Below are 27,591 nucleotides of genomic sequence, written 5' to 3' on the forward strand. Positions count from 1 at the left end.
TGTGTGTGTGTGTGTGTGCGCGCGCGCGCGCGCGTGCGTGTTCTTCTCTCTCTATCTCTTTCTTAATCGGTTTGTCTATGAGTTTCAGTTTCAGTTTCAGTAGCTCAAGGAGGCGTCACTGCGTTCGAACAAATCCATATACGCTGCACCACATCTGCCAAGCAGATGCCTGACCAGCAGCGTAACCCAACGCGCTTAGTCAGGCCTTGAGAAAAAAAGAAAAAAAAGGTGAATAAATAATAAATAAGCGTACATAAATAAATAAGTAAATAAATAAATAATAATTATAATATATAAAAAAGGGGTAGTAGTAGTAGTAGTAGTAGTAATAATAATAAATAAATAAATATGAAAACCTCAGCATCCACAGACTTCTGAGTAATTCATATCATAATCACACCCTATCCTATCGACCGGGGTGTATATGATTGTGCTTTCATATCTGTGAAACTGCATGTTTGGTGCATATTTGTTATGCATATGTGTGTGTATGTGTGAATGTGTGTCTGCATGTTTTACATTTATTGGCTTATTTATCGTGATTGCTGTCTTATTTATTTATTTAGTAGTAGTTCTTTTTTTTTATGTATTTATCTATTATTTATTTACTTTTTTTTTCTCAAGGCCTGACTAAGCGCGTTGGGTTACGCCTCTGGTCAGGTATCTGCTTGGGGGGATGTGGTGTAGCGTGTATGGATTTGACCGAACGCAGTGACGCCTCCTTGAACTACTGAAACTGAAACTGAAACTATCGACCTCCCTACTTTCTGTTCTGACGGATGGCCCCAATTCCTGACAAAAATCATCAGTCACTGGCATGAGAGAATTCCCAGCCATCACGATGGTTATGCTGATTCAGGGGCCGCCTTCAGAACCCACGTCAGTGCAACCATCATCTAGTGAAAAGATCCGCTTTGCGTTTGCGTTCTGCCTCTCTTTTGATCTATTCATAGGAACACGTGGTGAGTGTTCGAGGGGGTTGGGGTGTTGGGGGAGGGAGGGTGGGTGCAAGGGAGGGGGGTAGGTGGAGGGGGAGGGGGAGGGGGGGGGTCAGGGGCAACACAGTAAACATATCACAACGAATGAGAAAATAATTCATCAAACAAACGATTTCAATGGACACAATCGGTTTTGCTTGACGGTGCTTATGCGTTCGTATGATTCATGAATGGTTTTTTTTTTTTTTTTTCACCCAACACTGTGTGTGTGTATGTGGGGAGGGAGGAGGGGTCGGAGGGGGGAGAGGGGGAGTTGGGGGGGGGGGTGTGCGTGCGTGCGTGCGTGCGTGTGTGTGTGTGTGTGTCAATTGTGTGTTTGTGTGTGTGTGTGTGTGTGTGTGTGTGCGTGTGTGTGTGTTTCTCTGTCTCTGTCTCACTCTCTTCTCTCTCTCTTTCTCTTCCTCTCATTCTGTACGTATGCGTAAATGCGTGCACTGTGAATGCGTGTGTGTACAAGTGTATTAGTGTTATTCAGATGATCAAACAGTTATCATCCGTCCAGTGCTCAATCAGTCAGCCAGCTTGATAGTCAGTATGTTTCCTAGTTGTTGTTTTTTCTCTGACGACCACATCTCCCATCATTTCATAATTATAATTCATATACATTATCGTAAAGAGGAAACACGACAAAAGGAAAAAGGAGATTAAGAATTGATCCCCACTGATCAGATAAGTTTATTTCTTCTTCCGTATGCATATGATTCAAGTTCCTGAGTATGTTTTACTTCAATACAAGGGCAACAAGGAGTCATGACCTGGGTGCGGCCCGGCCCCCTTAGAGTGTAAGGAGTTAAGGGTCGAAACACTTGACTGAGGGGGGCTTCATCTCTGAAGACATTGTACTGTCCAGCTCTCCCTAGAATTTCTAGAATTTTTTTTATCACTGGAGACTGTTTTACTTCAATACAAGGGCAAACAGGAGTCTTGACCTGGGTGCGGCCCGGCCCCCTCAGAGTGTAAGGAGTTAAGGGTCGAAACACTTGACTGAGGGGGGCTTCATCTCTGAAGACATTGTACTGTCCAGCTCTCCCTAGAATTTCTTATCACTGGAGACTGTTTTACTTCAATACAAGGGCAAACAGGAGTCTTGACCTGGGTGCGGCCCGGCCCCCTCAGAGTGTAAGGAGTTAAGGGTCGAAACACTTGACTGAGGGGGGCTTCATCTCTGAAGACATTGTACTGTCCAGCTCTCCCTAGAATTTCTAGAATTTTTTTTTATCACTGGAGCATGTTTTACTTCAATACAAGGGCATCCAGGAGTCATGACCTGGGTGCGGCTCGGCCCCCTTAGAGTGTAAGGAGTTAAAAGTCGAAACACTTGACTGAGGGGGGCTTCATCTATGAAGACCTTGTATTGTCCAGATCCGTGTAGAGTTTCTTATCACTGGAGTATGGTTTTACTTTATTTTGTTCGGTTTATTTTGTTTTTGTGTTTCACATTATTTTATTTTATTATGTTATATTTGATTTGATTTCATTTCATTTATACATTTATGTTTATTCTATTGTATTTCATTTTATTTCTAACCCGAATGGGGGGCTTTTTCCGCTACACCACATGCACACACTAACACACACACACACACACTACACACACATCACACACACACACATTGTCACACGCACACACACACACACACACACACACTGACACACACGGCTGTGGCTGACACATAACATATCACACAACCACCCACGCACTAATATCACTTACAGTGAAAAGACGTGAACGAACGAACCATCTATGGTTTTCACGAATGGCGCGTGCGTTTCTCCTTTTGACCCTGCTCACAACTGCCTCGAACACAAACGTGTTCCTAAAAATAGATGAAAGGATGACGTCACCAAAAGCGGATGTTTTTTTCTTGGATGTTGCTTTTGTTCTGACGGCGGCCCCTGAATCAGCATAGCTATGCTGGGGATTTCCACCGTGACTGAGGATTTTCAGAATGAATCTGGTCAACCGGAACAGAAGGTAGGAACGTCACGATCATGATATGAATTATACAGAATTACTGATGGCTGCTGTTTTATTACACGCAAAGTAGCCCACTAACTGACTGACTGAATGAAAATAACTGTTTCGTTTACACTACTCACACATACACTGTTTGGCATGCACTATATGTACAGTGAGAGAGAGAGAGGGAGAGAGAGAGAGATACATACATACATACATACATACATACATACATACATACATACGCACACGCACGCGCACGCACGCACGCAGGTACATGCACAGTGAGAGGAAGAGAGAGAGAAAAGAGGAAGAGAAAGGGACACACACACACACACGCGCGCACGTGCACACACATATATGCACAGTGAGCTAGTGAGAAAGAGAGAGAGGGAGAGAAAGGGACAGTCAGACAGACAGACAAGCACAGACACAGCCACACACAGACACACAGACAGGCAGACAGAGAGAGATGATTCTGAGGATGATTTTTTGGAACTGAGTCATTTCTGACGAGGTTCTTATGGTCAAACTTTCACAGGCATTAGTTCATTGACATATTTCTACATTCCTTTAATGTACTCCAGAATTGCGTTAATGGTTTTTTAGTTATTATCATTATTGAATTGTTACTGTTAAATTTAAATGAATTGTTAGTTACGCATTTCTTGGTAGTTTTGTACCTTTTCTGTTTTCCTCTTCCCCAAACCCCTGCACCGACCCCCCCCCCCCCCACTTTAAAAAAATATTTGTATTATTTTGTTTAATCGTCTATTATCACTGATAGTGAAAAGACGCTAAACTAAAGAACAAACAGAGAGAGAGAGAGACAGACAGACAGACAGACAGACAGACAGGGAGACAGACAGAGACAGAGACAGAGAGACAGAGACAGACACCCGGCCTATATCACTCAACACGTTTGATGACAATTGCCTTTTTAATTACGGCAAGTTTACTCTGTGTACTCAGAATCATCGACCTCTTCTTTAATTTTCAGATTCAAATCCAAGGTTAACGTAAAGTGATAGAACCTCCCCAAGCTTATGTGTTCTTTTTGCCCCCCAACCCCACACCTCCCCTTCCCTTGTTCCATCATGATCTAGCTGGTCGAAGGGAGACAAGTAAACACATAGTCAAGTTCTCAAATAAAGCTGCGGTTACCGTTACTTCCATGATGTGTTTACCACAAGTCCAAAAATAGAAAGTATGTGTTAATTGGCTGAAATAATCGTCGACCCGACAGTAAATCACGTTGGAAAGCAACGGCAGAATAATGAGACAACTTTATAAACAGGCTATGAAAGCACATAAAATAATCGTGGTAAAAACGCATACTATAGTTAAAAAAATCTAGGAAAAAACAATATTGGACTAAAAATAATTTACAAAAAATAAGATAAATTTATATATATATATATAAAAAAAAACCCACCTAATTGTGACGAATGGTCAAGCTAACAGTACATAATTTGCCATGCAAGAACAAAATATTAACATGACAACTTTAGTAACCCATATCAACGTGTTCTTACACCATCATGTTATATATTCCACATCGAATCATACAACACGCGAGCTGACTAGAACTTATAATTAATCAGGACTATTTTCAATTCTGTATGCAGTTGTCTAACACACGATTCAATAATATGAATCACAATTCAATTCCATTATTTTTTCATGTAGTTACCTAACACACGATTCACCATATGAATCACAATTCAATTCAGTTATTTTTTTATGCAGTAGGCTTACACACGATTCAATAATATAAATCACAATTCAAGTGTTTTTTGTTTGTCTGGTTTTTTTATGCAGTAGGCTAACACACGATTCAAAATTGCGAATCGCAATTCAATTCAATCGTTTTTTATGCAGTAGGCTAACACACAAATCAAGATTATGAATCATTATTCAATTGTTATTTGAATCCACTGAATAGGGAATATTACATTTCCTAAGTCTTTGTATACGTGTGCGCGCGCGCGCGCGCGCGTGTGTGTATATATATATATGTGTGTGTGTGTGTGTGTGTGTGTGAGAACTCAGAAGACCAGCTAGTGCCTGAACCCCCTTCGTCTGTATACGGTAAGCAGAAGATCAACTACGCACGTTAAAGATCCTGTAATCCATGTCAGCGGTCAGTGGGTTATGGAAACAGGAACATATCCAGCATGCACCCCCTCCACCCACCCCCTCCAAGACAGAGCAGTAAAGAGGCAGCCACCACCCTGGGTAAAAAGGTAGCGTTGTCGACTCTTCGTCAGGTAATTGACACCAGACTCTCTGTCAGGTAATTGACATGATGATTCTCCCTCAAGTAACTGACACGATGATTCTCTGTCAGGTAATTGACACCAGACTCTCCATCAGGTAATTGACACGATGATTCTCTGTCAGGTAATTGACACCACGACTCTCCGTCAGGTAATTGACACCAGACTCTCTGTCAGGTAATTAACACGATGATTCTCTGTCAGGTAATTGACACGATGATTCTCTGTCAGGTAATTGACACGATGATTCTCTGTCAGGTAATTGACACCAGACTCTCTGTCAGGTAATTAACACGATGACTCTCCGTCAGGTAATTGACACGATGATTCTCTGTCAGGTAATTGACACGATGATTCTCCGTCAGGTAATTGACACGATGATTCTCTGTCAGGTAATTGACACGATGATTCTCTGTCAGGTAATTGACACCAGACTCTCCGTCAGGTAATTGACACGATGATTCTCTGTCAGGTAATTGACAAGACGACTCTCCGTCAGGTAATTGACACCAGACTCTCTGTCAGGTAATTAACACCAGACTCTCTGTCAGGTAATTAACACGATGACTCTCCGTCATGTAATTGACACCATGATTCTCCGTCAGGTAACTGACACCAGACTCTCCGTCAGGTAATTGACACCAGATTCTCCGTCAGGTAATTGACACCAGACTCTCTGTCAGGTAATTGACACGATGATTCTCTGTCAGGTTATTGACACCAGACTCTCTGTCAGGTAATTGACACGATGATTCTCTGTCAGGTAATTGACACCAGACTCTCTGTCAGGTAATTGACACGATGATTCTCTGTCAGGTAATTGACACCAGACTCTCTGTCAGGTAATTAACACGATGATTCTCTGTCAGGTAATTGACACGATGATTCTCTGTCAGGTAATTGACACCAGACTCTCTGTCAGGTAATTGACACGATGATTCTCTGTCAGGTAATTGACACGATGATTCTCTGTCAGGTAATTGACACGATGATTCTCTGTCAGGTAATTGACACCAGACTCTCCGTCAGGTAATTGACACGATGATTCTCTGTCAGGTAATTGACATGATGACTCTCCGTCAGGTAATTGACGCCAGACTCTCTGTCAGGTAATTAACACGAGACTCTGTCAGGTAATTGACACGATGACTCTCCGTCATGTAATTGACACGATGATTCTCCGTCAGGTAACTGACACCAGACTCTCCATCAGGTAATTGACACCAGACTCTCTGTCAGGTAATTGACACCAGACTCTCTGTCAGGTAATTGACACGATGATTCTCTGTCAGGTTATTGACACCAGACTCTCTGTCAGGTAATTGACACGATGATTCTCTGTCAGGTAATTGACACCAGACTCTCTGTCAGGTAATTGACACGACGACTCTCTGTCAGGTAATTGACACCAGACTCTCTGTCAGGTAATTAACACGATGATTCTCTGTCAGGTAATTGACACGATGATTCTCTGTCAGGTAATTGACACCAGACTCTCTGTCAGGTAATTGACACGATGATTCTCTGTCAGGTAATTGACACGATGATTCTCTGTCAGGTAATTGACACGATGATTCTCTGTCAGGTAATTGACACCAGACTCTCTGTCAGGTAACTGACACCAGACTCTCTGTCAGGTAATTGACACCAGACTCTCTGTCAGGTAATTGACACGATGACTCTCTGTCAGGTAATTGACACCAGACTCTCCTTCAGGTAATTGACACGATGATTCTCTGTCAGGTAACTGACACCAGACTCTCTGTCAGGTAATTAACACGATGATTCTCTGTCAGGTAATTGACACGATGATTCTCTGTCAGGTAATTGACACCAGACTCTCTGTCAGGTAATTGACACCAGACTCTCCGTCAGGTAATTGACACGATGACTCTCTGTCAGGTAATTGACACCAGACTCTCTGTCAGGTAATTGACACCAGACTCTCCGTCAGGTAATTGACACGATGATTCTCTGTCAGGTAATTGACAAGACGACTCTCTGTCAGGTAATTGACACCAGACTCTCTGTCAGGTAATTAACACGATGATTCTCTGTCAGGTAATTGACACGATGATTCTCTGTCAGGTAATTGACACGATGATTCTCTGTCAGGTAATTGACACGATGATTCTCTGTCAGGTAATTGACACCAGACTCTCTGTCAGGTAATTGACACGATGATTCTCTGTCAGGTAATTGTCATGATGACCCTCCGTCAGGTAATTGACATGATGACTCTCCGTCAGGTAATTGACACGATGATTCTCTGTCAGGTAATTGACACCAGACTCTCTGTCAGGTAATTGACACGATGATTCTCTGTCAGGTAATTGACATGATGACTCTCCGTCAGGTAATTGACACCAGACTCTCCGTCAGGTAATTGACACCAGACTCTCTGTCAGGTAATTGACATGATGATTCTCCGTCAGGTAATTGACACCAGATTCTCCGTCAGGTAATTGACACCAGACTCTCTGTCAGGTAATTGACAAGACGACTCTTCATCAGGTAATTGACAAGACGATTCTCCGTCATGTAATTGATACGAGACTCCATGTCAGGTATATTGACAAGACGACTGCTCTCCGTCAGGTAATTGACACGAGACTCTCTGTCAGGTAATTAACAAGACGACTCTCCATCAGGTAATTGACACCAGACTCTCCGTCAGGTAACTGACAAGACGACTACCTTGTGTCAGGTAATTGACACGAGACTCTCCGTCAGGTAATTGGCACCACACTCAAGAGTCTCCGTCAGGTAATTGGCACCACGCTCTCTGACCTGACACCAGACTCTCCGTCAGGTAATTGACACCACGCTCTCTGACCTGACACCAGACTCTCCGTCAGGTAATTGACACCAGAATCTCCATCAGGTAATTGACACGATGACTCTCCGTCAGGTAATTGACACCAGACTCTCTGACCTGACACCACAGTCTCCGTCAGGTAATTGACACCACACTCTCTGACCTGACACCACAGTCTCTGTCAGGTAATTGACACCACACTCTCTGACCTGACACCAGACTCTCCGTGAGATAATTGGCACCACACTCTCTGACCTGACACCAGACTCCCCGTCAGGTAATTGACACCACACTCTCTGACCTGACACCACACTCTCTGACCTGACACCACACTCTCCGTCAGGTAATTGACACCACACTCTCTGACCTGACACCACACTCTCCGTCAGGTAATTGACACCAGACTCTCCGTCAGGTAATTGACACCAGACTCTCCGTCAGGTAATTGACACCAGACTCTCCGTCAGGTAATTGACACCAGACTCTCCGTCAGGTAATTGACACCACACTCTCCGTCAGGTAATTGACACCAGACTCTCCGTCAGGTAATTGACACCAGACTCTCCGTCAGGTAATTGACACCAGACTCTCTGACCCGACACCACACTCTCTGTCAGGTAATTGACACGATGACTCTCCGTCAGGTAATTGACACCAGACTCTCCGTCAGGTAATTGACACCAGACTCTCTGACCTGACACCACACTCTCCGTCAGGTAATTGACACCAGACTCTCCGTCAGGTAATTGACACCAGACTCTCTGACCTGACACCACACTCTCCGTCAGGTAATTGACACCAGACTCTCCGTCAGGTAATTGACACCAGACTCTCTGACCTGACACCACACTCTCCGTCAGGTAATTGACACCAGACTCTCCGTCAGGTAATTGACACCACACTCTCTGACCTGACACCACACTCTCCGTCAGGTAATTGACACCAGACTCTCTGACCTGACACCACACTCTCCGTCAGGTAATTGACACCACACTCTCTGACCTGACACCAGACTCTCCGTCAGGTAATTGACACCACACTCTCCGTCAGGTAATTGACACCACACTCTCTGACCTGACACCAGACTCTCCGTCAGGTAATTGACACCACACTCTCCGTCAGGTAATTGACACCAGACTCTCTGACCTGACACCAGACTCTCCGTCAGGTAATTGACACCAGACTCTCTGACCTGACACCACACTCTCCGTCAGGTAATTGACACCAGACTCTCCGTCAGGTAATTGACACCAGACTCTCTGACCTGACACCACACTCTCCGTCAGGTAATTGACACCAGACTCTCCGTCAGGTAATTGACACGATGACTCTCCGTCAGGTAATTGACACCAGACTCTCCGTCAGGTAATTGACACCAGACTCTCTGACCTGACACCACACTCTCCGTCAGGTAATTGACACCAGACTCTCCGTCAGGTAATTGACACCAGACTCTCTGACCTGACACCACACTCTCCGTCAGGTAATTGACACCACACTCTCTGACCTGACACCACACTCTCCGTCAGGTAATTGACACCACACTCTCTGACCTGACACCAGACTCCCCGTCAGGTAATTGACACCACACTCTCCGTCAGGTAATTGACACCACACTCTCCGTCAGGTAATTGACACCAGACTCTCCATCAGGTAATTGACACGAGACTCTCCGTCAGGTAATTGACACCACACTCTCTGACCTGACACCAGACTCTCCGTCAGGTAATTGACACCAGACTCTCCGTCAGGTAATTGACACCAGACTCTCTGTCATGACACCAGACTCCCCGTCAGGTAATTGACAAGACGACTACGTTCCGTCAGGTAATGGACACGAGACTCTCAGTCACAGTAACTGCACTGGGTGTCCAGTCTGCAGTGTTATTTGTCTATATGGCCTTTCTAGGTATTTTTGTTTGGCTTTGAGGTATTGTTTTGTCCTTTTTGTTTCACGATTTTTTGTAATCTGAGGAAATCAAGTTAAGCGGAATGACTGGCGTCTTCAGCATGGCCTTGTCTTATTTGCCACAAGGAGCTAAAAAATGGTTGGGATACTGTAGCATGAACTGTATTTTATGGGTTTGTCTTAGTATGTGTTTTTTTCTTTCTTTTTGTAAATGTGAGTTTTGTGTTGAGGCGGTTGAGTATGGTTTGACTGTCCTGATATGGCCCTGTGCGGGCGACTGGACTATAAGTAACAAGAACAAGAACGAAAGGGGAAACTGTGTTTGGAATTGAGACATTGAGGATTAGGGAGAAAGAACTATGAAGAACATAAGTTTATAACACACACGCGCGCGCGCACGTGCATAATTATAATCATTATAATATATATATATATATATATATATAGAGAGAGAGAGAGAGAGAGAGAGAGAGAGAGAGAGAGAGAGAGACACACACACACACACACACACAAAGAGAGTAGGCAAAACAGGACTGGTGAATGAGTCCTGAAAATATACCAAAATGACAATGAATACAGTTCAAAGACATTTTATTATCAGGAAATTTAAAAACCTTCAAAATTAATGCATGCCCATGGATTTTATTGACATTTTTGTTGTTTTTTTGTTTTGTTTTGTTTTGTTTTGTTTTGAAGTATTGTTTGTTTTGTTTGTTGTTGTTTGGTTTTTTTCCTTTTTTACGATTTTTGTTGTTGTTGTTTTTGTTTTTTGTTTTGGTAATATGGAATGATAAATCAAGCAGAATGGTTGGTTTCCTCAGCATGGCCCAGTCATATTTGCCATAAGGAGCAAATTCTAATGGTTGGGATACTGTGTCATGAACTGTTTTGTGGGTGGGTCTGTAGTAGTGTTTTTGGGGGTTTTTTTCTGTAGATGTGACAGTTTTGTGTTGACGCGGTTGAGCAGTTGTATGGTTTGACAGCCCTGATGCGGTCGGCTGGACTTTTAGCTACAAGAATAAGAATCTCTCTCTCTCTCTGTCTCTGTCTCTCTCTCATTATGTGTTTATCTGTCTCTTGGTATCATTCAGGAAATGTATATTTAGAGGAGAGGGGGAGGATGGATAGGTATAGAAGGGAGGGGTGTGTGGGGCGGGGGGGAGTGAAATGCATGTGTGTGAAGGTGTTCACTTGTCAAAACTTAGTTTGACTTCTGCCTATTCTCGTTCTTTCTTTTTTTTTTTTCTTCTTTTTTTCTATTCAGCTGTTCTGCTTATCAGTTTTTCTGTTCACTTGGTCTCCTCATTCATTCATTTGTTCTTCATTGTATTTGCTGACTGTTACAGCAGTTTCCGTGATGTCAGACACTGATGAATTGTTTCTTTGTTTTAGTTCTTGTTTTCGGTTGTTGTTGTTTTTTTGTTTGTTTTTTGTTGTTGTTTTTTGGGTGGTTTTTTTGTTTTTTGTTGTTTGTTTGTTTGTTTTTTTTCATGTGTGTGAACGTGTGTCCGTTGTAAACATTCACATTTGAATTTTCTCAGCTTCCACAAGTGGTACAAGAACAAGCTTTGTAGGATGGCAGGTGTGAACACTACTTTGAAGTCATTCGCTTCATGGTGATAAGGTAGGCAGGGTGATGAGTCAACTGTCATGGTCATTATTTCGTGAAATAGAAAAGGCTGGACAGAAGCTGAATTTCCTTTTCTTTTCTTTTCTATGTCAAACGTGATAGTGTGACTCGTAATGGGAACAGCAAGATCCCTGAAGAAATTCAATATCGCGACATGGGATATGATACTGACAGGTAAAGTTTGTTTTAAAGATAGAGAAGATTTGGATAAAATCTACAGATTTGGTACAGTGATTGGTCATGGTAAGAACAAAATCTATGTAAAAAGACAGGGTCAGAGGTCAAAGTTCAATGATAGAACTTCGATTGTTCATTTTCGATTAACAGGGTATAGTGGTTGGTTTTGAACAGAATATGTAAATGTTCTTTTTTTTTCGTGATTCCTGTGTTCGATTGAGGTGTGTATCCCAAGCGTTGAAGGCCTTGCCTCTCTTGTTTTTTGTTAGTTTTTACTTCGCGTCTTTGTTGCTTTCTTTTCATATTTCATTACATTTTCTCGCGCTCATATTGCTCTCTCTCTCTCTCTCTCTCTCTCTCTCTCTCTCTCTCTGTGATCTCTGTTTCTGTCTCTTTCTCTCTCTCTCCCTCTCTCTCTCTGATCTCTGTTTCTGTCTCTCTGTTACTGTTTTCACTTGTGGTATTCTTTCTTTATTCCCCTATCATATTGCGCTGAACAAATAGTGTGTCGCTGTCTTCTACTCTTCAGCCTTTTCTTCATCATCTTCTTCTTCCCCTCTTCCTTCTCCTCTTCTATTCCGTACAGCGGTGTCGCTGCAATTCCTTGTTCTTACGGATTGATTAACCTCTCTTCTGTTCTCAGGACATTTGAGTCTTGGTTGAATTCAATGCGCATTCTGGTAATATTTTGAATTACTTATGACTTAATTTTGTCGTTTCTAAATATAACTTTAAAATTTTGTATTTCATGTTTGGTAATTATTACAGTATTTGAATTTTGGGGGTTTTGCTCTTGTTGTTGTTGTTTTGGTTCTTTTCTCTCTGAATTGGACTCTGTCCTCTTAAGTGCCCACATTACTTCATTTGTAATTTATATATGTAATTTATTTTTAATATTGTACACGCGTGTATTTGAATGTGTGTGTTATTGCTTAACTTTATGCAATTGTTCAAACACCTTGTGATTTTCGTTAAACAACCTTTATCTTTTTATTTTATTTATTTTTTTCAAAACCTGGAACCTGGAGTGTTCAGTTATTGGTTTTGCATCACCACTTAAGAATATGCATACACTCTGTACTTGGCCTTCTAAAGAAGGACTGCGCATAGGTTATCTAAATGTCAATCACGCATTAAATAAATTGAATGACATATCATTGATCTTAGAAAATTCCGGAAATCCTTTTCATTTGTTTTGTTTCTCAGAATCACGTTTATCTGATCGCATATGTGACTCTGATGTAACTATCCCAGGTTATAAGATACTCCGCCTTGATCCAAAAGCTTCAAAGGAAACAGGTCTGTTAGTGTATTACAGTCAAGCAATCACATTAAAGCGAAAAATGAGTTTAGATCAGTTCGACATTGAATCCATATGGTTAGAAATTAAAATAAAACATATCAGTCCGCTACTTATTGGATTTATTTACAGAAACCTGGCTGAAAGAGTGAATTGGTTTGATGATTTTATTTCAATGATGGATGCTGCCATGCTTGAAGATAAAGAAATTATTATGTTCGGTGACTTTAACATTAATCTATTAAAACCTCAGCTGCAATGGAATCAGATATATACAGCATACAGTTTGGAACAACTTATCGATAAACCAACACGAGTAACCCCTAGTTCCAGTACCCTCATTGATCACATTTATGTTTCATGTAAACAAAATATTGTAGAAATATGTTCTCCAGTCACTGGATGTAGCGATCACTAACCTGTTTGCATCACCTGGAAAAGAAAAGGTATTAAAATTCCAAAAGCAAGTCACAAAACCATTGAATATAGATGTTTCAACAACTTTAACACAGATACTTTTTTGCATGATTTACTTTCTTCTCCACTTTCTCATGTCTATCAATACACCGATCCTGAAAATGCTTTAGATTTTTGGATAAAAACCTTTAGTAATATTTATAGTAAGCACGCACCAATCAGGACTAAACGAGTGAAACACCGTATGTTACCTCCATGGATTTCTAAAGAAATAAAAAATGAAATGCACCTTAGGGATCTTCTAAAACCAGTAAATCAAGAAGAATATGTTAAAAAAAGGAATAAAGTGAATTCAATGCAACGAAAAGCTATGCACAAGTATTACCAACAGAAAGTGACTAACAAAAAAGACTCAAGATCTATTTGGGATGCCATTAACAGACTAACCAACAAGCACTATACTAAATCACAAAATAATACTAATGATATAACCCCAGATACAATTAACAACCATTTTGTAAATATAGCTGAAAAGTTAATTACTAATGATAGATGGAAATATAATGATTTAGAACTGGTAACTGATTACTGTCAATCCAAAAATATAAATTCAAAAGTTTTTATCCCTTATTTATCAGTTCCAGAAGTTTTTGCCTCTCTAATGTCCATGAAACAGTCAAATACCAAAGATATACATGAACTGGATAGCAAAATCATGAAGATTTCGGCACCAGTAGTAACAGAGTCTCTTACCTACATTTATAATCTCTGCATTGATAAAAACTATTTTCCCGTATGTTTCAAACAGGCTAAAGTTTTTCCACTCTTCAAATCAGGTGATCCTTCTGATCCTTCTAACTACAGGCCTATATCTATACTATTGGTTCTTTCAAAACCACTTGAAAAGCATATCCAAAAACATATACTGTGTCACTTAAACAAATATCAATTGATTCACCCAGTACAGTCAGGTTTTAGAGAAAACCATTCTTGTCATACTGCTCTGACACAAATGATAGATAGATGGCTCTTAAATATAAATAATGGTACATTCACAGGTGTTGTCTTCGTTGATTTTGCTAAAGCCTTTGACGTAATAAATCACTCTATTCTCCTTAAGAAACTTGCTTGTTATGGCTTAGCTAAGAATACTTTACAATTTCTTTCTTCCTTCTTATCAGATCGACAACAACTGGTCTGCATCAAATCTTCCAAATCAACTTTTCAAGAAATAAGGTATGGTGTACCACAAGGATCAATTCTTGGCCCCCCTTCTTTTCTCCTTGTACATTAATGATTTGCCTCTTTATATCAAATCTAATTGTGAATTGTTTGCCGATGACAACTCCATACACTCCGACCACACATGCATTAAAGTTCTGACATCCAATTTACAAGACAGTGTGAACAGATTAGTTAATTGGACAGAACATAACCATATGTCTCTCAATGCTCAAAAAACTAAATGCATGTCTGTAACAACTCGACAGAAACGCCAGATAATGCCAACAAATGTTTTCAATATTTTCATTTCCAATGTTAGAATTGAAGAAGTCAAATCACACAAAGTTTTAGGTGTAGTTATCGATAATGATTTATCATGGTCTGAACATATTACTTATTTATGTAAAAGGATGTCTCAAAAAGTATTCCAGTTATCAAAAATAAAACACTTTCTAAATACACATGCCCGTAAACAATTCTTTAATGCTCATATACAGTCGATAATAGATTATGCTTCTACTTTGTGGGATTCTACTAGCGCTAATACTCTAAAACCTCTTGTTAGATTATACAAACGTGCTTTGAAATTAGTTTTATTAAAGTCAAGTTCATTAACTCCTAATGATTATAGGTCACTTGATATCCTCCCACTGGAGCTAAAACTAGAATATAATAAGGCTGTTTTTATGCACAAAATAGTAAGCGGCTACGCACCTCCTTCAATTATAAATAACTTCCCAGTAAATAACATAAGACATGTACATAAGTTGCATATACCTCGTCCAAATCTTGATCTTTTTAAGTCCAGCCTAACTTACAGCGGGGGAACGTATTGGAATAATTTACCACCACGTTTAAAAAATATTACTAACCACAACAACTTTAAGCAAAATCTAAAAATGTACCTATTCACAAAAATTGACGTCACCTGAAATCCAACATTGCTTTCGACAATTGTGAGTTCCCTCTCACTCTCTCTTGAGTGGATGCATTTGTGTGTGTGTGTGTGTGTGTGTGTGTGTGTGTGTGTGTGTGTGTGTGTGTGTGTGTGTGTGTATTTCATGATTTTTTTTTTCTTTTCTTCTCTTCTTCTTCCTTTTGTGGAATGGCTTTGAATTGTGAAATAATGGTATATTTTGATTGTGTTTTGATTTTGTGCTCATTTTCGCTTTTTTAGCTTTATTCCCTCTTTAGGGCGAGGGCTGGATGTAAAAAAGCATGTTACTTGCTTATCTATTACCCTCGATAATAAAGATTTTGTCTTGTCTTGTTTGTCTTGTCTCTCTCTCTTTCTTTGTGCGCGTCGACACGCGTCCGCGCGTGTTTGTATGTGTGTCTGTCAGTCTGTCTGTGAGACCCATTGTCATACAGGAGTGAATGAATGAAGGAATGTGTGGTGTTCCTGTTGTTGTTGATGACACATGGTGGTGGTGGTGATGTTGGATTGGGGGAGGGTGGACACTTGATAATAAAGAATTCATAACATGGACACAATGGACACACTTCATACATGCACATCCTTTAATCATGAGATTTGAAAAAAAAAGAAAAAAAAGAAGAAAACATTTAGAAAACCTGAAAAATGAAAGAAGAAAAAACAACACACATGGACCCCGCTCTCCTTCCTCCTCCTCTGCGCCTGCGCGCACACACACACACACACACACACACACACACACACACACACGCCCGCGCGCTGATTAGCTGGTGTGTATATACACACCATTTAACTATATCCGTGAGCTTGGAAGACCCTGCAAGCGCTTCAAGGACACCTTGAAGACAAATCTCAAATCCTGTGACATAGACATCGCTTCCTGGGAAACTGATGCCCTTGACCGCTCTCGCTGGAGGATGCTGTGCTCCAGTGGCATAAAGACGTTTGAAAACAAGAGAACGCTGGCTATTAAGGAGAAGCGTGAGCGAAGGAAGCAGGGCTCAACTTCTGGAGATGTTTTCCCGTGCAACACCTGTAGGAAGTGCTGTGCATCCAGAATCGGCCTCTTCTCCCATATGAGGACCCACGCCGACAGATAAGCCTGCCTGCCTACTCATCCGTCGGACCGACGGGAGACTCCATCATCAACTATATCCAGCATCTCTGCTAGTGAACCCTCCGCCCACCCTCTTTGTCCTCTATGCCTACATACATAGTGGAGTGGTGGTCTTGTGGAAATGCGTCCATCTGGGAAGCGAGATGATTGAGCGCACGGTTTCCAGTCCCACACGTCAGTATTGTCTCCCTCTCCTCTAGACCCTGAGTGGTGGTCTAGGTGTTAAGTCATTCAGATGAGACAATAAAGCAAGGTCCCGTGTACAGCATGCACTTTGCGCACGTAAAAGAACCCATGGGTACGAAAGGGATGTCCCTGTCAAGATTTATATTTCCAAACGCCGCTTTAACCGAGACACAAATACATTTGCAGACAGAAAATATATACATGTCTATACACATATGGATCGCGCTGCACTAGGGTGAGAGAGGAATCAGTTGTAACAAAAAGAAAAGAGAGGCAAGGCCTTCAAGACTCACTTGTGATACACTTAAAAAGAAATCTAATCATTAAAATGTGTTCTGTATTTGTTATAAAGCTTTAAAGCTTCGGGTAAAAAAAAAAGACAGAGACAGAAAAAAGTCCTGACGGCAGATTCGAACCCAACGTGCTCGGGTGAGAAGAAACTGTCTTACCCAATACACTATCGATGCTCCTTCGCTGACGTTCACAAATTTAACATTTAAATATGCTTTTTTAAGGGCGACAAATCTATTGCGGTATTCGCAGTGAGAACGCTGTTTAAATATTATTCTGGTGTATCTTGGGCATTCAAAAAATCTTTTGGGGCAATAAAAAAATTCTTTTTGAGTAATCTTTTTAATTCCGCGGTAAAGGAGACGTGGCTATCGCCGCAATCACACTGCACGTTTTCTCTGGATCAAGTTTAGTACAAGAATGTACGACAGGGTCGATTCAATTTCTCTTTTATGTTCATTCTAGTTTTATAGTTTTAAAGTTGATATGAAAATTGAGTATTCTGTTAAACTAAGAACATGTAGAGCCAAGTACAAGTACTTCTAAACGTCGTATGAAGTGAAAAGGACTTCATTTTGAGAAAAGTCAAGACTGGTTTATTAGTTTTAACTGTGAATTCCGACTGATTTTGTTGATATTTTTATGGCAGTTTGGGGCATAATCCAGAAAATGATGAGGCGTTCACAAATCTTTCTCTGAATAAATATTTAATGGTCTCCTTCTCCAACTTTGCATCACATGTTGTCGTGTATTGCCAATTGAATGTAGGATTGAACGGGCAGGTCAACAACTTGAAACAAAATGGCGTCGTTCGCGTTCGCGAGGAATATGAGCACGCGCTTTGAATATGTATAAATATGTGTACAGAATTGATTTTTGCCCATGACCTTCAGGGCTCAGCCAACAGATCTATAAAGTCCACTCATAGTATTGATTTTAGCATTTTCTGAAAAAGACCACTTGGGCGAATGAACATAGTGAAAGCCCTGTACACTGAGAGTAAAACACACAAGCTTTTTTATGTATTGAGTATAATTTCAAAAGGTAATGTTTAAGATGATAAAGATGAATTTAAAGCAAATTAACCCCCCAAGCATTAATTACAGATTAATTTCCCTTTTTTACTATCTGCACCAAAGACATGCACCAGAAATATAACTTCCATGCTTAGCAAAAGAAGTTCCTGTTTGAACAAAAAATGATAAAAATGACTGCTCTTTTTGTTGTGTCGAATATCAGATCAAAGTGCCAGTCTATAGAATTAAAAAAAAAAAGACAAAAAAAACAAAAAACAACAACAACAACAAAAAAACACAGTAAATTCATTTTGCATAAAATTTGGCTTTTTTAAAATTTGATTTTTTTTGTGCTCATCCCAAAGGTGCAATATTGTTTTAAACAAGATGATTGGAAAGAACTGAATTTTTCCTATTTTTATTCCAAATTTGGTGTCAACTGACAAAGTATTTGCAGAGAAAATATCAATGTTAAAGTTTACCACAGACACGTTCTCTCTCTCTCTCTCTCTCTCTCTCACACACACACATACATACAGACAACCAAACGCCGGGTTAAAACATAGGCTCACTTTATTTACACAAGTGAGTCAAAAACAAACAACAAAAACAGAATTGAAACAACATAAACTAATAAGAGCTTTAAAACACTTTGGCACTTTGTCATTAGCTTAACTCACTCAGTACGGCCAGTCCTCTCTTCTCCTCTACACAGACCCCTCGGATGTCCAGTGGGTGTCTGAATGACCCAACCTTTAGCGTCTGTCGTCAGAATTGTGGTATTCTTTGTCAACATTCACGTCTTCAGTATAAGAGCCTTCCGCTTGCAATATTTTGATGATGGGGTGAAACGCTGTTAACGTCGTCTCTTTCGCCGTTCGTATGGAAAGAGTTAAAAGTACAGAGAGAGAGAGAGAGAGAGGGGAATCACCAAGGGAAGGGTGATGAAACGTCGCGTTAGCAACAACAACAAAATGATCAAAATATTTTATCACATTGCGTTATGTTGTATTTTACTGTACCGCACATAATTTCTTTTGCTTTGTGCAAGCCCACACATGAAGGAGGAACAGCTGTTGCGACGTCATTGTTAATTAATAATAGTTTGACGCAGGAAAGCACACACACACACACAAGACCAGCCAATGGAGTTATGACAATCACTATCGTCTTGAGTCCTGAGGCTCTCTGAAAGAATATTGTGAATGCTCTTGTCCCCTCTCACACTGTCCCCAACCCATGTTGATGATGGATCGAGAAACATATTGATACATATATAAACAGAAAATATAAAATAATGAAACAAATGAATGGATAAATAAATGAATGAGTGAGTTAATGAATGAATGAATAAATAAATAAATAAATAAATAAATAAATAGAAAAATAGATAAATAGATAAATGAAATGAAACAAAAAAGAAAAGAAAGGAAACTGAGAAAAAGAGCAAATAAGAATTTTCGGAGAGACGTAGTTCATACAGACAACTTACTCACATTCAGAGCATCACTACAGAGCTTATTATTTCAGAGAAAAAAGGATATGCAAAATAAAGGTGAATCGTTTGGCAATGGACAGTCAGTGATGAAGGTTGAAGAGAGATACGGATACGGATGATTTATTCATTACAGGCCATTACCCCTACTGAAGGGGTATGTAAACAATTCATAATACATATAGCAAGTTTCGAGAGAGAGAGAAGGAGAGACAGACAGGGATCAGAGACAGAAGAAACAGATAAAGAGAACGAACGAACGAGTGTTTTTCTTTTTGTTTTTGTTTCTGTTGTTGTTTTTGTGTTTTCAACGTGGGAAGTGCCATGAGCATCTCTCTCTCTCTCTCTCTCTCTCTCTCTCTCTCTCTATATATATATATATATATATATATATATATATATATATATATATCCAGCCCCCAAGCTGAAGAAAAAAAAGCAAAGAATTCACAAAAACAAGAAAGGGTTGTGGCAACACATACAGAACATTCAAACACACTCAAACACACACATACACAAACAAGAACATGCACATAATTATAATACCTGCATGCATGACCAAAACGACAATCATGTTCATACATGTATGCAATGTTCGACTATGACCATCAGAACAACAGAGGAGGTAAATGCTTTCCCGACTATCTCGGCTAGAATTTGATTATAGCGGGGAGTGTCTTGCACAAATTTCATCCCCACTCTCTCAGCCAATAGCCCCCCAAGGCTGCAGCCCTGAGAGCCAGTGCAATTTTGCCTTTTAGTTTGAGAGTCATAGTCCTTCACAAAAGTCTGTGCTGTAAATGATTTCCCATTGCAATGGAGGAACCATTGATAATACAGCTCTCACTTTGCTGTTGGCTCAACTATAAACTCACGTCAGTCTGTGATTATAGACTCCAAAAAATGACACACACACACACACACACACACACACACACAGAGAGAGAGAGAGAGAGAGAGAGAGAGAGAGAGACAAAGAAGCTGGAGAAGCAGGAGGAGGTGATCAGTAAGTATTGGATCAACTGGTGCCCGTGGCTATATCTAAAGGTAGGTCAGGATCCCAGAAGTGTCACACGCGTCACATATATAAATACGTGTTTCATTTCAAAGTGCTGTGTTCATTACAACGTGCGACAGTCCTCACTGAAATCATGAACAGAACGACTGATACAGGTAGGTGTATTTGGTCAGAAAGATACATGATATCATCACACATACAGAAGATCGTATCGGTGGAGAGTATTATGAAAGCATATCTTTTTCACTAAAGTTATAAATAATTGTTGAACGTGTTGCTCTGTGAGTCTCATTCTCATGTTGCACAAGTTGATCTTGACTTGATATATCTGTTGAGTTCTGGAACAGTGAGTCATAGTTTAGGGAGGGGGTGGAAGTTTTACTTTTGATATTTAATATTCTTCATCTTTTATTTTCTGTTACATGACCAGCATCTATTTGTCGATACGTTTGGTTTATGGCTAACGATAAGTTCTTTTTTTTCTTTTCTTTTTTTCTTTGTGTGTGTGTGTGTGTGTGTGTGTGTGTGTTATTCTTTGGATTTTTTTTTTTACCATAACCCACCGATTCCTGACATGGATTATTGTGTCTTTAACGTGTGTACCCGATCTTAGAGTTTTCAGCAGAGCCAGCAGATCTACATGTAAGTTGACCTGGGCTGTCGATCCCACCCCTACCTTTAATCCACCAAGCGCTTATAGAATTCCAACACAAGACCCTCAAACTGGAAGTTCATTTGTCTAACCACTCAAGAACTGTTCCAGAATGTATATATTTTATAGTATGTTTTCTACTGCAGAACTTTGTGTCTCCAGTGTATGTTTTACAGAAGGTTTGTTCAATTTCTGCTCTTGAGATAACTTAGAATTGTTTAAACTTATTTTTCCTCTGATTCTATTGCTTTCGGTACGTTATTTGCACTGTCATCAATACTTCTTGTGGATATTTATCAGAGCGAGAATGTTTAGTGCTGGGAATGATGTTGTTACCATGGATTCAATACAGAATTTGGATTTGAATATCGAGTTTCTGACAAGTTTGAATACACTGCTGACAACGATGACTACAATCAACTGATCAATCAATCAGTCAGTCAATCCATCCATCAATCAACTATCTATCAACAGAGCCAATTCTTGGGAAACAGCCCCCTCCCCCTCCCCGCCCTGGCACCATACCCGATCTCAACAATCAATTAATCAACCAGGCAATCTGTCAGTCAGTGAGTCAGTCAATAAACAGGGCCTTGTTTTGAGATAACGAATCCCACTATGTCAATCAATACTAACTTATAATCCCACTATGTCAATCAATACTAACTTATAATCCAATTGTGGCAATCAATACTAACTTATCCATAGGGCCTTGTTTTGAAATAAAGAATCCCACGATGTCAATCAATAGTAACTTATCTACAGGGCCTTGTTTTGAAATGGCCCTTTTACTTTTTTTTTTTTTTTTTTTTCAAATTCACATTTTTGCTTATATATTTATTCTGATGGAAAAAAAACAAACTATTATTCATTTTGTCAATCTTTTATATTTACCTATATTGTGTATTTATCTATCTATCTGTATATAATCAATTAATTGATTAATTTACTTGTTGTTTATTTATTTATTAGTTTATTTATTTACTTAAGGAAAACAGTTTCTCACACCACCTTTCCCTCACGCAATACAATACAATGCAACGCAACGCAACGCAACGCAACGCAACGCAACGCAACACAGCACAACACAACACAACTGATGTGGTTTGTCCACAGATCCAAGTCATGGGGACGATTTCCACGTGCCGTTCTGGGAACTGGGCAGTGGTCACTTCAGCAACATGCTCGGGCAACAGACGAGACAGGTTGTTCAGTCCTGCTTCGACTCCTTCTCGACATTCACTGGTCAGTGTGTGTCTTTCTTGGTGAGCGTGTCGCTTGCTTGGCCAATGTGTGGATTGCTTGGTGAGTGATCAGCTTGTTGGTGGAGTATGGGGCTTGGTGAGCGTGTGTTCTTGATTGGTAAGTGTATGACTTGCTTGGCCAATGTGTGGATTGCTTGGTGAGCGCGTGTTCTTGATTGGTAAGTGTATGACTTGCTTGGCCAATGTGTGGATTGCTTGGTGAGTGAGAAGCTTGTTTGGCGAATGTGTATATTACTTGGTGAGTGTGCAGCTTGTTGGTTGAGTGTGGAGCTTGTGTGCTGAGAGTATGACTAGCTTGATGAGTATGTGGCTTTCTTGCTTAGTGAGTGTGAGGCTTGCTTGGTGAGAGTGTAGTTTGCTCGTTGATTATGTGGCTAGCTTGGTCAGTGTGTAGACTGCTTAGTGAGCGTGTGGCTTGCTTGGTGAATGTTTCGGCGTTCCCAGGTTCAAACACTCAACCGTCGGCCACTGCTCTTTCTCTGTCCCTGGACCTTGTGCTTGGTTTGAGCTAACCCCTTCATCTAGTGACATTTCTGCACACAGGTCTTTCAAGTCTGGACTTCAAAACTACCTCTTTCCAAAATACCTCCCTCCCCGCACCACCCTACCCCGAAAAAAAAAGAAAGAAAAAAGAAACAATAACTGGGTAACTAAGTAACCAACCAACTAACTAAATAAATAACTGACCAACAAACCAACCAACCAACTAACTAACCGACCAACCAACCAACTAATTAATTAATCAACCAACTATTTAACTAACTAACTAAACAACAACCACCACCCTACTCTTCAGTCTTTCCAGTCCACAGTTTCTTCAGCTTAGTACTTACATTTGTTTATAACTTGAATCTTTCATCTCCATGAAATAGAGTTGTACATGCGTGGCTGGTCTGTAAGTGTGTTTGATATTATGATGAATGCATTACCACCACCACCACCCCTTACATCTGTGCACTCTACAGACTTGTTACCAGTGAACACGAAGGGGGTCTTCACATTCGCAGACTATGGAACTAGTGATGGATATGCCTCCATGCCTCTGGTCAGCAGTGTCATCCGTGAGTATTGTTGGTCGTCTGGACTGCAGTGCGGACCTGTTAATGTTCATAATCATAATTGTCCACCCCCCCACCTTTTCCTTTCTGCCCCTTCTCTCTCTCTCTCTCTCTCTCTCTCTCTCTCTGTCTCTCTCTCTCTCTCTCTCACTCATTCACTCACTTACACACACATTCAAACACATTGGGTTATGGTGGGGCTGGGGGCGTGAATGTAGATGTACATATTAAGGAAATGTGAGTAAAGATCTAAAGATGGAAAAGAAAAAAAAACAGAGAGAGAGAGATTCTTAACTGCTCTTTGACATGCTAAAACTGTTTTAAGATGATTGGGTTGTTATTTGACAGCTTAGTGCTCTTAGAATATGTAAAACATTTTGTGATATGTCAGTATAATTTCATGTGATCGTTTTGAACGTTCAAACAAGTATCCCTACAAGTATGTCAATTAAAAGCACTGACATTTTATCATAAAATCTGAAGATTAAGAAAATGCCCATTCAATAGACGTAAGACAAATACTAGCCCTACGTCAATGTAATAGCATATATGCTTCCTGATTTTAAAACAAATGTATCTCCACGTGTCTTAAAGTATTGAGTTCATATTGCTAAGTGTTCTTAATATGTAAAACATTCTTAGATGTTGGTGTAATGTACGTCTATGTAAACTCTTGATTGTTTGAACACGTACATGACTTTTATATGCACATTAATTTTTATGTTTGTATTGTGCTCATGAGCAGCACGACGGCATGTGAATTTCTCTATGAAGATAGTAAAGTTGACATGACGAAATATTTTCAATGACTTGCTGCATGAATTCAGCCAAAGCGTACACAAGGTGTTATACTCTATGAAGATAGTAAAGTTGACATGACGAAATATTTTCAGTGACTTGTCATCTGAATTCAGCCAAAGCGTACACAAGGTGTTATTCTCTATGAAGATAGTAAAGTTGACATGACGAAATATTTTCAATGACTTGTTGCCTGAATTCAGTCAAAGCGTACACAAGATGTTATACTCTATGAAGATAGTAAAGTTGACATGACGAAAAATTTTCAATGACTTGTCGCCTGAATTCAGCCAAAGCGTACACAAGGTGTTATACTCAATGAAGATAGTAAAGTTGACATGACGAAAAATTTTCAATGACTTGTCGCCTGAATTCAGCCAAAGCATACACAAGATATTATACTCTGTGAAGATAGTAAAGTTGACATGACGAAATATTTTCGTTGACTTGTCGCCTGAATTCAGCCACAGCGTACAGAAGATGTTATACTCTATGAAGATAGTAAAGTTGACATGACAAAAAATTTTCAATAACTTGTCGCCTGAATTCAGCCAAAGCATACACAAGATGTTATACTTTATGAAGATAGTAAAGTTGACATGACGAAATATTTTCAGCGACTTGTTGCCTGAATTCAGCCAAAACATACACAAGATGTTATACTCTATGAAGATAGTAAAGTTGACATGACGAAATATTTTCAGCGACTTGTCACCTGAATTCAGCCAAAGCATACACAAGATGTTATACTCTATGAAGATAGTAAAGTTGACATGACAAAAAATTTTCAATAACTTGTCGCCTGAATTCAGCCAAAGCGTACACAAGATGTTATACTCTATGAAGATAGCAAAGTTGACATGACGAAATATTTTCAATGACTTGTCGCCTGAATTCAGCCAAAGCGTACACAAGATGTTATACTCTATGAAGATAGTAAAGTTGACATGACGAAATATTTTCAATGACTTGTCGCCTGAATTCAGCCAAAGCGACACAAGATGTTATACTCTATGAAGATAGTAAAGTTGACATGACGAAATATTTTCAACGACTTGTTGCCTGAATTCAGCCAGAGCATACACAAGATGTTATACTCTATGAAGATAGTAAAGTTGACATGACGAAATATTTTCAATGACTTGTCGCCTGAATTCAGCCAAAGCGTACACAAGATGTTATACTCTATGAAGATAGTAAAGTTGACATGACAAAATATTTTCAATGACTTGTTGCCTGAATTCAGCCAAAGCGTACACAAGATGTTATACTCTATGAAGATAGTAAAGTTGACATGACAAAATATTTTCAATGACTTGTTGCCTGAATTCAGCCAAAGCGTACACAATATGTTATACTCTATGAAGATAGTAAAGTTGACATGACAAAATATTTTCAATGACTTGTTGCCTGAATTCAGCCAAAGCGTACACAAGGTGTTATACTTTATGAAGATAGTAAAGTTGACATGAAGAAAAATTTTCAATGACATGTCGCCTGAATTCAGCCAAAGCAAACACAAGATGTTATACTCTATGAAGATAGTAAATTTGACATGACGAAATATTTTCAGCGACTTGTTGCCTGAATTCAGCCAAAGCGACACAAGATGTTATACTCTATGAAGATAGTAAAGTTGACATGACGAAATATTTTCAATGACTTGTTGCCTGAATTCAGCCAAAGCATACACAAGGTGTTATACTCTATGAAGATAGTAAATTGACATGACGAAATATTTTCAATGACTTGTCCCTGAATTCAGCCAAAGCGTACACAAGGTGTTATACTCTATGAAGATAGTAAATTGATATGACGAAATATTTTCAATGACGTGTCGCCTGAATTCAGCCAAAGCATTCACAAAATGTTGTCTTGTTTCTCTCCAGTCTTGCTCCCTGAGTAAAAAGAAGTAGATATAGTCCGCTGGTGTACAACATACCAAAAGAAGTACATTCGTTTTGACTGAAGGAATTCCGAAATATCAACAGTTTGTTGGCATTTGAAGAATTCATTATGTTTTTATGTTTGTGTATTTGAGAGAGAGGGAGGTGGAGGGAAAGAGAGAGAAAGAGAGAGAGAGAGAGAGGTTGTTCAATGGTTTTGCTATTCTGGTAGAAACTGTAAACATAATTATTCATTTTTCATGCAACTTACAAGCAACGATAATCTCGCTATTTATAACCACACACACACACACACACACACACTGGTTTTGTTTGTTTACAGATCATTTACGCGACAAGCATGGCGAAGAATTTCCCATCCAAATTATCTATGAGGATCAAGAGAAGAATGACTTTGACAGTCTGTTTAAAAGGCTGAGTGGTAAGAACTGTGCCTGGATAGATAATTGGTTTTGGTCGTCAAACACACACACACACACACACACACACACACACACACACACACATATATATATATATATATATATATATATATATATATCCACATCCACAGAGAGAGAATATATACATAGACAGAGAATATATATATATATCCACATCCACAGAGAGAGAATATATACATAGACAGAGAATATATATATATATATATATATATATATATATATATATATATCCAGAGAGACAGAATATATACATAGAGAGAATATATACATACATACATGTATATATATATATATATATATATATATATATATATATGGTCAAATTTAGAAGCTTTGCAAATGAGTCTGGCAGCGTTATTCTGAATTCGTTGAAGTCTGTCTAACAGATAATTGGGAGGGCCGGCCAAAAGATAATTGCAGTAATCCAATTTTGAGAGAACCAAAGCACATACCCCCTCCTCCCACCCTCCTCACCACTACCTCACACACACACACTACATATATTAACTGTTCAGCACTGAATTAGACCAGTTAAGTTTGCCAAAAATTAGTCAAACAATGCCTGTTGTTTACAGCTGCATTTCAAATTTTACATCAGTATGTTCTCTGATGCCTCCTTTGCAAGACTGGCTTAGGAAATCATCACTGAAGGATTCCGCTCTTCTCTCTTTCTGTCCCATTTGTTTAAAGCAACAG

The 27,591-nt window shown here is 39.7% G+C and overlaps 1 long non-coding RNA gene across 1 annotated transcript; it reads left to right on the forward strand.

Annotated features, from left to right (window-relative positions):
- The first annotated feature begins 22,539 nt into the window (after positions 1 to 22,539).
- LOC143291783 (uncharacterized) lies at positions 22,540 to 26,851 on the forward strand. Its single transcript, XR_013056583.1, has 3 exons — positions 22,540 to 22,669; positions 23,655 to 23,750; positions 26,775 to 26,851. It is a non-coding gene; the product is annotated as an uncharacterized LOC143291783 (long non-coding RNA).
- Positions 26,852 to 27,591: the final 740 nt, after the last annotated feature.

The sequence above is a fragment of the Babylonia areolata genome, chromosome 17 (assembly GCF_041734735.1).
Source record: "Babylonia areolata isolate BAREFJ2019XMU chromosome 17, ASM4173473v1, whole genome shotgun sequence".
Classification (NCBI taxonomy): domain Eukaryota; kingdom Metazoa; phylum Mollusca; class Gastropoda; order Neogastropoda; family Buccinidae; genus Babylonia; species Babylonia areolata.